Source organism: Portunus trituberculatus, chromosome 29 (genome assembly GCF_017591435.1).
Source record: "Portunus trituberculatus isolate SZX2019 chromosome 29, ASM1759143v1, whole genome shotgun sequence".
Lineage (NCBI taxonomy): Eukaryota > Metazoa > Arthropoda > Malacostraca > Decapoda > Portunidae > Portunus > Portunus trituberculatus.
The window spans coordinates 1,255,185-1,265,184 of NC_059283.1; the positions used below are offsets into that span (position 1 = coordinate 1,255,185).

Here is a 10,000-nt window from a genome sequence, read left to right on the forward strand (position 1 = left end):
AGAGAGAGAGAGAGAGAGAGAGAGAGAGAGAGAGAGAGAGAGAGAGAGAGAGGCAACTTAACATAGAAAGAAACAATGATCAGCTGATAATAAATACAAAAAAGAGGAGAAATATTAAATAAAAGAGTAAACGTGTAAGAAAGAAATAGATGTAGAAGAATAGGAGAAGGAGAAACATAAGAACGTGGATCAATATTGAGAAACACGAGTATTCAGGCAAGGAGGAGGAGGAGGAGGAGGAGGAGGAGGAGGAGGAGGAGGAGGAGGAGGAGGAGGAGGAGGAGGAGGAGAAGAAGAAGAAGAAGAAGAAGAAGAAGAAGAAGAAGAAGAAGAAGAAGAAGAAGAAGAAGAAGAAGGAAGAGGAAGAAGAAGAAGAAAAGAAGAAGAAAAGAAGAAGAAGAAGAAGAGGAGGAGGAGGAGGAGGAGGAGGAGGAGGAGGAGGAGGAGGAGGAGGAGTAAATATATGGCAAAGGAAAAACATGCAAGAAATTTAGACAAAATGATCCTATTTATGATTTATTCACTTGCAAAAAATCACAAAACACACACACACACACACACACACACACACACACACACACACACACACACACACACACACACACACACACACACCACCACCACCACCACCACCACCACCACCAGATGACAAAACAATATAGAACCTCATCATTCAAATACCAGTACATAAATATCAACATTACATTACTCTCTACTGGAGGATAGTAGAGGAAACATTATTACCTGATTGATAGTGGCAAAAAAAAAAAAAATAAAAAAAAACACTGCCATACATAATTACGAGTTTAGGAGTACCAGTATGTTAGGAGTATCCACATGTTAATTATTATATAGGCTGGTCTGATGGCGTGACTTTTTAACCTTTCACAGTTTTCATTGCTATTTAAAACATTGTATAAAGCACTAAGACATTTTATTAACTCTGGCCAGCCATTCGACATTATATTGGCTGAATTCTTTTTTGGGTTTATGTAAAGGGGAAAACTGGCCAAGGGCAACAACAACAACAACAACAACAACAACAACAACAACAACAACAACAACAACAACAAGTCACCATAAAATCCCCATAAAGGTCAGATAGAGTTAGCCAAATGAAAGGGATAAATGTCTTGAGACCTTTGAGAATTTACTGACCATATTTAAGTTCCTGTTTTTGCTATTTAAAATGTTTCTTTGATCACATTTCATTTATTCTCTAGCCATCCTACAACATTATATTAACCCTTTCAGTACTGGGACTCTTTTCTACCCTGAGTTTTGGGTTTAATTAGACGATTTTATTAGTATGAGGGAGGATATATGGAGGTCAAAAAATTAATGGCCAGAGTCTTCACTGTTTTAATCCCCACACAAGTTTCTGAGGCTGTATAGAAATCAACAAAGAATAAATAGAATGAATGTGGAAACGCATCATGTTACTGAAGGGATTAGCTACATCTCACTAAACATATTCCTTATATTTTTGCTATTTAAAAGTTTTCCTTCATTACAAAACACTCGTGAGATATTCAATTTATTCACCGGCAATTCCACAACATTATATTAACAAGACTTAAATGAACATATTCTTTTATTTCAGTTTTTACAATGTATCCTTGTAAAAAGAATATCTACAGTGTTTTTAATGGTGGTAATTGTTCCATATCGCAGTGAAAGTGTTAAAAGAGTGACCGACTACTAATAAACACAGGTACTTTATATTAGTGGCGTTATGTGAGTACTGGTGGCCGCGTATTTGTTCATGATTACCTGGGCAGACCTGACGGTGTGGAATTTAAAAGGGTTTGATCGCTTAATTAATCACCTCCATTAGCGTGCCGATTACAGGTGAACCTAACCGTATTTTGGGGACCGCTTTTAATGGTGGCATGTAAATTTTCCTTCCTGGATACGTTATTCCATTACATTAGAGCGTAACTGTGTTGTGGAATTTAACGTTGGAATGATTGCGCTAATGACTTCCCCTATTACTTCCATTACATCACGGAGAACACTTGTTTGGTACGTTTTAATCCCTTCAGTAACACGACGCGTCTCCATATTTACTCTGCTTACTATTCTGGTGATTCTATACAGCTTCAGAAACTCTTTTGGGGGATTAAGATAGTGAAGACTGTGGGCATTAATCTTCTGACCTCCATAGACCCTTCCTAATGTCAATAAAATGGTGTAGTCGTACACAAATCTCAAGGTAAAAATGTGTTCCAGTTTTGAAGGTGTTGATCCCCCGCAGTTGCTCGTGTGTGTCATTATTGGGATTTACATTGTTTTGGCTGCCATGTACAGGGAAAAGATTGAACCACGCGTACTTTGGGGTCCGAGAGGTCTCCAAGCGTATGGGTTCGAATTCTGTCCACGGTCCGAGTGTAGGTAGGGTTTCCTCTCTAAGGGTAACGGTTCCTTAGCGGGTGGGCTTTCAGATAGAAGGTACCCCCCAAAAAGTATCTCCTTTACCTGAATAGATTCCCTTGAAAAAGCCCACATGGTATAAAAAAACTAGATAAATTAAATAAAAGCTAAGGAAATGCATATAACTAATTAACCAAGTAACTCATTAACTAAACATAAATAAATAATAGGAAAAAGAGAGCTGGAAAGAAAAATATACAGATGAAATAAATGAATACAGAAATAAGTGAATAAACAAATGATATGGCTGCAGTATATTTATTTATAATTGGCGAAGTCAGTGGTGTGTAATATTTTCGAAGCTTTTCCTATTGTTTCGTAGTGTAGCGTGAACTGAACCATAATAAACCATGATAAACAGACCCACATGCATTCTATCTCTCTACTGTATCCATAATTACCGAAGTCAGTCAGCTGTTTTGTTTTTCCAGATTTTTCTCTCCTATAATAGACCTCGTTAACTCTTCAGTACCGGGACACATTTTTACCTTGAGATTTGTGCATGATGAGACCATTTTATTGACATTAAGAAGGGTCTATGGAGGTCAGAAAATTAATGGTCACAGTCTTCACTATTTTAATCCCTTCAGTACTGGGACACAATTTTACCTTGAGATTTGTGCATGATGAGACCATTTTATTGACATTAAGAAGGGTCTATGGAGGTCAGAAAATTAATGGTCACAGTCTTTACTATTTTAATCCCTTCAGAACTGGGAAACATTTTTACCTTGAGATTTGTGTACGATTTGACCATTTTATTGACATTAGGAATGGTCTATGGAGATCAGAAGATTAATGGTCACAGTCTTCACTATTTTAATTCCTTCAGAACTGGGAAACCTTTTTACCTTGAGATTTGTATACGATTAGACCATTTTATTGACATTAGGAATGGTCTATGGAGATCAGAATATTAATGGTCACAGTCTTCGTTATTTTAATCCCTTCAGTACTGGGACACATATTTATCTTGAGATTTGTGTACGATTAGACCATTTTATTGACATTACGAAGAGTCTATGGAGGTCAGAAGTTTAATGGCTAGAGTCTTCACTGTTTAAATTCAACACATAAGTTTCTGAAATAGTAAGCAGAATAAATATGGAAACGAGTCATGATACTGAAGGGGTTGAACCGAAAACTACACCTTATTTTTTACCCTCAGTAATCTCTAATCTCTTTAACGTAGCCTGGAAACGCGTCTTAATGGCATCAGGTGTGGTGTTCCAGCTTTCCAGACCACCAAGAGTGAACACTGCGCTGTGGCTCCATTCGTTCCTTTGGTCCCTTTAGTTCCAGTCTTGTACATATCACACTCAATAAGGTTAATTAAATATGACATCAATTTTAGTGTTATTTAACGTGTTTTCTTAATGTTTTCTCTTCGTCAGTTCGTTTATGAGAGAGAGAGAGAGAGAGAGAGAGAGAGAGAGAGAGAGAGAGAGAGAGAGAGAGAGAGAGAATTGTCACCTTTTTTCCACTATTTCTTGTCATCTGATCTCATTGACTAATTGCCTGAGAGAGAGAGAGAGAGAGAGAGAGAGAGAGAGAGAGAGAGAGAGAGAGAGAGAAATTGTCACCTTTTTTCCACTATTTCTTGTCATCTGATCTCATTGACTGATTGCCTGGGAGAGAGAGAGAGAGAGAGAGAGAGAGAGAGAGAGAGAGAGAGAGAGAGTGTAAGTGTTGTAAAGCACCTTTGCTTACACTTTGTACCATCAGCCTTGCTACACCTGCTGCTGAAGGCGTGGCAGCGCTAACTCTATTACCTGAAGGAGGCGATGAAGGACGGGAGGAAAGAGGGAGGGGGCGGGAGGAAGGAGTATGGGGAGGGGGGAGAGGGAAGGGGGGGTTGTTACTTGCTTCAAACAGGTTGGTGGAAGTGTTTCATATAAGCCGTTTAGTGAGGCTAATGGCTCCCTCTTCTTCTATTTCCTTCTGCTTCCTTTCCCCTTTTTCCTCGTGTTTTCCTTCTCTTTCCTCAATCTTTCCTCTTTTCTCCTTTTTCCTCGTGTTTTCCTTCCCTTTCTTCAATCCCTCGTGTTATCTTTCCTCTTTTCCTCTTTTCCCTCGTGTTTTCCTTCCCTTTCTTCAATCCCTCGTGTTATCTTTCCTCTTTTCCCCTTTTTTCCTTGTGTTTTCCTTCCCTTTCTTCAATCCCTCGTGTTATCTTTCCTCTTTTCCTATTTCTCGTATTCCTTTGTTTTTTCTCTCTTGTTTTTACGTTCTCCAATTTTTTCCCTTTTTTTTGTATCTTCTCTTCTTTCTTCGTGTTTCCTTTAATTTTTTTTGTTCTTTCATCTTTTGTGTTCCTTCATCCATTCCTTTTTCTCTTCTCTTTCTTTCTCTTTGTTCTCTTATCTTCCCTCTTCTTTCCTGTTTCTCCAGTTCTCTTTTCTCTTTCCCTTGTCTCCTATCTTACATCGCCTTCCTTTTTTTTTTCCTTGTCCGTGCTTCTTCTTACCACTTTTCCTCTTGCCCACATCCTTCCTCACTTTTAACATTTCCCATCCTCTATTTCTTTCCTGCTATTTCCATCTTTCTTACCTTTTACCTTCTTTTCTTCCCTTCCTCGATTTTCTCTCCCATTCCTTCATATTCCTGTTTTGTACCTTCCTTTTACCTTCGTTTTTCTACTTATTCTCTCCCATCCTCTCGTACTCTCTATCTCTCTCTCTGTCTCTTACCTCCTCTCTCCTCTCTCAGTCCTCTCCCTCCTGGCCACTCCCTAGCTCTCCCCTTGCCAGGATAACGAGTGTGATGAGTCCTGTGATACGCAGTGATACTCTCATTAACCTCTGGGAGATGCTGGGTTTAGGGAGAATTCTGATAGTGGTGTATGTATCGGTCCCTGTCTTCTCTTCTTCTTTTAATTGTTCTTCTCTTAATTGTTCTTCTTTTAATTTCTTTTCTTTTAATTCTTCTTCTTTTAATTCTTCTTCGTCCTCTTTTAATTCCTTTTTTTTTCTTCTTCTTCTTATTGGTCCTGACTCACGTCCATCTTTAGAAACTCTGTGCCCTCTCACCACGACTGTTTTCTAGGCCACAGGGATGACTAGCGAGGTTTTCAATTGTGTTTCTCCAGTTAATAATGTAGAAATCTTGACACTCTGCCCTTAGAACCGTAAAAACACATTTGAAAACCCTTTATTTTCTCACCACGACTATTTTCCAAGGCCACAGAGATGACTAGTGAGTTTTCAATTGTGTTTCTTCAGTTAACAATGTAGAAATCTTGTCAATCTGCCTTTAGAAGCATAAAAACATCTTAGAAAACTCGTGTTAATTTATATAAAGCATTTTGAAAGAGTAAAGGTGAAGCGCAAGAAGAGTTTGAGAATACGAGCCTTATTCTTAGCCTTCCGAGACCTGCTGAAGGGTTAAGGAAGCTGCGACTCTTGGCTTTGTTGATCTTCCACTCAGGAGTTTTGTTTGCTAGGAAGTGTTGTTGTTACTTTGTTTACTGTCTTGTTTTTATTTAATGCGGTTTTTTTGTTTGTGTTTATTTGATTGGTTTCTTGCTTTGTTCTTTTTGCTTTCTGGATTTTAATGTTTTTTTTCTCTGCTTTGGTGTTTTGGTTCATTATTGTTTTTTATAAATGTGTTTGTTTATCTATTTATTTCTAGTTCAATTTGTGTTGCTCTCAGGATATTGATTTGCTAGGAAACATTATTATTATTACATTTTTTATTATTTATTTTTTCTTTTTATTCTTTTTATTATTTATTTATTTAGGTTCGTCATAATTTTTTTTTATAAATATATTTGTTTATCTTTATTTCTAGTTCAATTTGTGTTGCTCTCAAGTAATTAATTTGCTAGGAAACATTTCATTACTTTTTTTTTGTTTATTTTGCTATTTCGGTTCGATGTTTTTTTTCTTTTATCATGTCAGAAAGTTGGTTCGCTGTGAGGTTTCTTTCCAATAACGTCACTTCTTTATTAAAATCAAAGAGAGTTCTGAAATGCTTCCTTGGTTCGGTATGTTTTTTTCCTTCGATAGAGGAGCTTTGGTACTTTGTGTGAGTAAAAATGTATTTTGGGAAATCCTGCCGCGTTTCATTTGCTACTCACACTGATTAATCTTTACACACATATGAAGGTCTTTGATCATTCTCTTTTACATTTCAGCTTCAGTCCAATAACGCCATATTAGTGATATTAATAAATCTGAAATATTTGTCTTGATGTATATAATGACTTCACCATCACTGTTTTCAAAGGGTCCAGTTGAAGATACTGTAGTTTTTAAGAGTATTTTTTTTATAGCTCTGGTGATAGATTGGCAAGATTTTTACTTTATTAAAAGGAGTAACTGTCTTGAGAACCGGCTAATTGTCTGTGTGGCCTTGGAAAATTGTCATAGTGAGAAGGGAAAGGCGTTTTAAGAGTATTTTTTTATGGTTCTGATGATAGATTGGCAAGATTTCTAGTTTATTAAAAGGAGTAACTGTCTTGAGAACCGGCTAGTTGTCTGTGTGGCCTTGGAAAATTGTAGTGAGAAGGGAAGGCGTTTCTGAATACTGGCTTTAGTGTGACCAAACAACCTTGCAGTATTGTTCGTTATCCGTTGTAATCCTTTGCGTAAGATTGAGTGTCAGGTTTGCATATACAGTGGGCGGCTCGAAAATCTGTTTCTGACGTGTTGTTCTTTGTAGTTTCGAATCCCAAGTTGTGCTCAATCGCGAAACTCTACGTACAGTTGTGATCAGAAGACCAGTACCGTGCAGCGCTGACCCTTCAATGTGCACTGTGCTGAGTCTATGCTACATAAGTCCTGTGATCCAAGAAGTGTTGTAGATCGTCACGAGTCTATGAAGCTGAAGTCCTGTGATCCAAGAGTCTATGAAGCTGAAGTCCTGTGATCCAAGAGTCTATGAAGCTTAAGTCCTGTGGTCCAAGAGTTTATGAAGCTGAAGTCCTGTGATCCAAGAGTCTATGAAACTTAAGTCCTGTGATCCAATAATCTATGAAGCTGAAGTCCTGTGATCCAAGAGTTTATGAAGCTGAAGTCCTGTGATCCAAGAGGTACAAAAATCCCCAAGGTAAAAATGTGCCCCAGTATTGAAGGGATTAAGCACCAGACTTCAAGAAAGGTTTGGGTAATTAGCTTCCAGGTTTCCAAGCCGCTAAATGCAACACGATTACTGGCCTAATGAGAAACGGTCACCTGTCTGGCACCTGGAACAAAGCCACGAGGTCATTGCAGGTCACGTGGGTAAATGTTCTCATGACATTGGCTCTGTTCTCCTCTCTGTTCTCTGTACCTCTTTTTTCTTTTCTTTTTTCTTTCCTTTTCTTTTTTCTTTCCTTTTCTTTCCTTTTTTTTTTTTTTTTTTTTTTTTTTACTTAATTTTCACCCCTCTCACAATGTTCCTCTCCCTCGCCTCCTCTCATTACTATCGTGTTCATTCTCTTTTATCCCTCATATTTCTACTTTTCACATGTTTCCTCTCTCTCTCTCTCTCTCTCTCTCTCTCTCTCTCTCTCTCTCTCTCTCTCTCTCTCTCTCTCTCTCTCTCTCTCTCTCTCTCTCTCTCTCTCTCTCTCTCTCTCTCTCTCTCTCTCTCTCTCTCTCTCTCTCTCATAATACATTGCCCTTATGATGTATTTATGTTATCGTTTGATGCTTTTATGATCTAATATTTTGCCTTTTGATTTTGTATGATACTCTCACTCACTCACTCACTCACTCACTCGCTCACTCACTCACTCACTCACTCACTCACTCACTCTCATTCACTCTCTCACTCTCATTCACTCACTCACTCACTCACTCACTCACTCACTCACTCACTCACTCACTCACTCATTCAGTCAGTCACAGTCAACTTTGCTTAATTCTATCGGCTCTTTAAGGAGACTAGCAGGTGACTGGGACTTTTTTATTCACATTTTTGTTGCCCTTGGCCAGTCCTCCTCTCTTACTAAAAAATTAATACTTCCCTCATTTCTCCTCTACACATCTCCCCTCACACTCTAACCCACTGTCACCTCTCACAATGCTCCCCTCACTCTTGCACCTCACTCCCCTCATTCCCCTCACTCCCTGTCCCAACAACTTTCAAACCACACAACCACTTCCCCTCGTCTCTCTCTCTCTCTCTCTCTCTCTCTCTCTCTCTCTCTCTCTCTCTCTCTCTGTCTCTGTCTCTGTCTTGCATGTCACCTCTGCCTCACCCTGCTTTCCTTTGTCGCTGCTTTCACCCTCACACTCACACCCTTCCTGCTTGCGCCCCCTCTCCCTCTCCCTTCTCTCTCCCCTTCCTCTCTCTCTCTCTCTCCCTCCCATCATTCATCACTCACACACAGTTCTCTGACTTCAGACTAATTTGCGGGAGTTCCTGGGGTGAGTTATGCGTTTTGTGCCTATGCAAGTGTGTGTGTGTGTGTGTGTGTGTGTGTGTGTGTGTGTGTGTGTGTGTGTGTGTGTGTGTGTGTGTGTGTGTGATTTAATTTTTTTCTCTCTCTTGTGTCTTGTGTCTTTTTTCTTTTTTTTCTTCTTCTTCTTCTTCTTCTTCTTCTTCTTTTCTTTTTTTTTTCGTTGTTTCTTGTTTTGGTTCTGGTCCTTGTTTGTTTTCCTTTTGTTTCGTTTGTTATATTGTTATTGTTTTTGTTCTCATTTTCTTTCTCCTCCTTCTCCTTTTCTTCTCCTCCTTCTCTCCTTTCTCCCCTTTTCCTCCTCCTCCTCCTCCTCCTTGTCCTCCTCCTCCTCCTCCTCCCCTCGAGTGGTGGCAGGTGGCGATGATGGAGTCTCTCGCCAACACTCGTTTCTCCGTGCTGATTATTCTGACGGTAGAACGACACCTGAGCACTCCTCCTCCTCCTCCTCCTCCTCCACACTCATCCTTATGGAGTGGGGGCTTCCTTCTCCCCTCTTGAGAAGTAGGAAGAAACGGAGGAATATAAAATTAAGGCTGACACATTGAGAAAGCAGATCAGAGGAAAAAAAGAGATTAGTTGGAGATGTAATTATTAACAGAAAGTTGAAATAGTAGAAGAAAGAGAAATTTAGAGGAGAATAGGGAGAGAAAATGAAGGTAAGATTAAGACACAGGAAGAAGAAGAAGAAGAAGAAGAAGAAGAAGAAGAAGAGAGAGAGAGAGAGAGAGAGAGAGAGAGAGAGAGAGAGAGAGAGAGAGAGAGAGAGAGAGAGAGACTAGTTGAAGATAAATTAAGAAAGAAAGCAGAAAAAGTAGAAAAAGCGAAATTTAGAGAAAAATAGAGAAAAAAGAGAGAGAGAGAGAGAGAGAGAGAGAGAGAGAGAGAGAGATTAATATAGATAGTAGAGATAAAGTGTAGTAGTAGTCTGGGGTGGTGTTCGCTTCGCCACCTCGCCACCAATCCATGTAACTGTCCCATAATAATCTGGAGTAAGCCGCCGCCGCCAGAGCCAAGCCGGGGATGGGATTAGCGTGGGCTGCAGGATGGCGCTCGAGGGAGGATGTCTGTGGGGAGGAGGAGGAGGTGAAGGAGGAGGAGGAGAAGGAGGAGGAGGAGGAGGAGGGATAAGTGCACGCTGTCACCTTCTACTCCTCCTCCTGTTCTTTTCATTCCCGTTTT

General features: G+C 39.5%; 1 protein-coding gene across 4 annotated transcripts in view; it reads right to left on the reverse strand.

Annotated features, from left to right (window-relative positions):
* LOC123510534 overlaps window positions 1–10,000 on the reverse strand; it is a 286,238-nt gene that overhangs the window by 144,811 nt on the left and 131,427 nt on the right. The gene's annotated exons all lie outside the window — the stretch shown is intronic.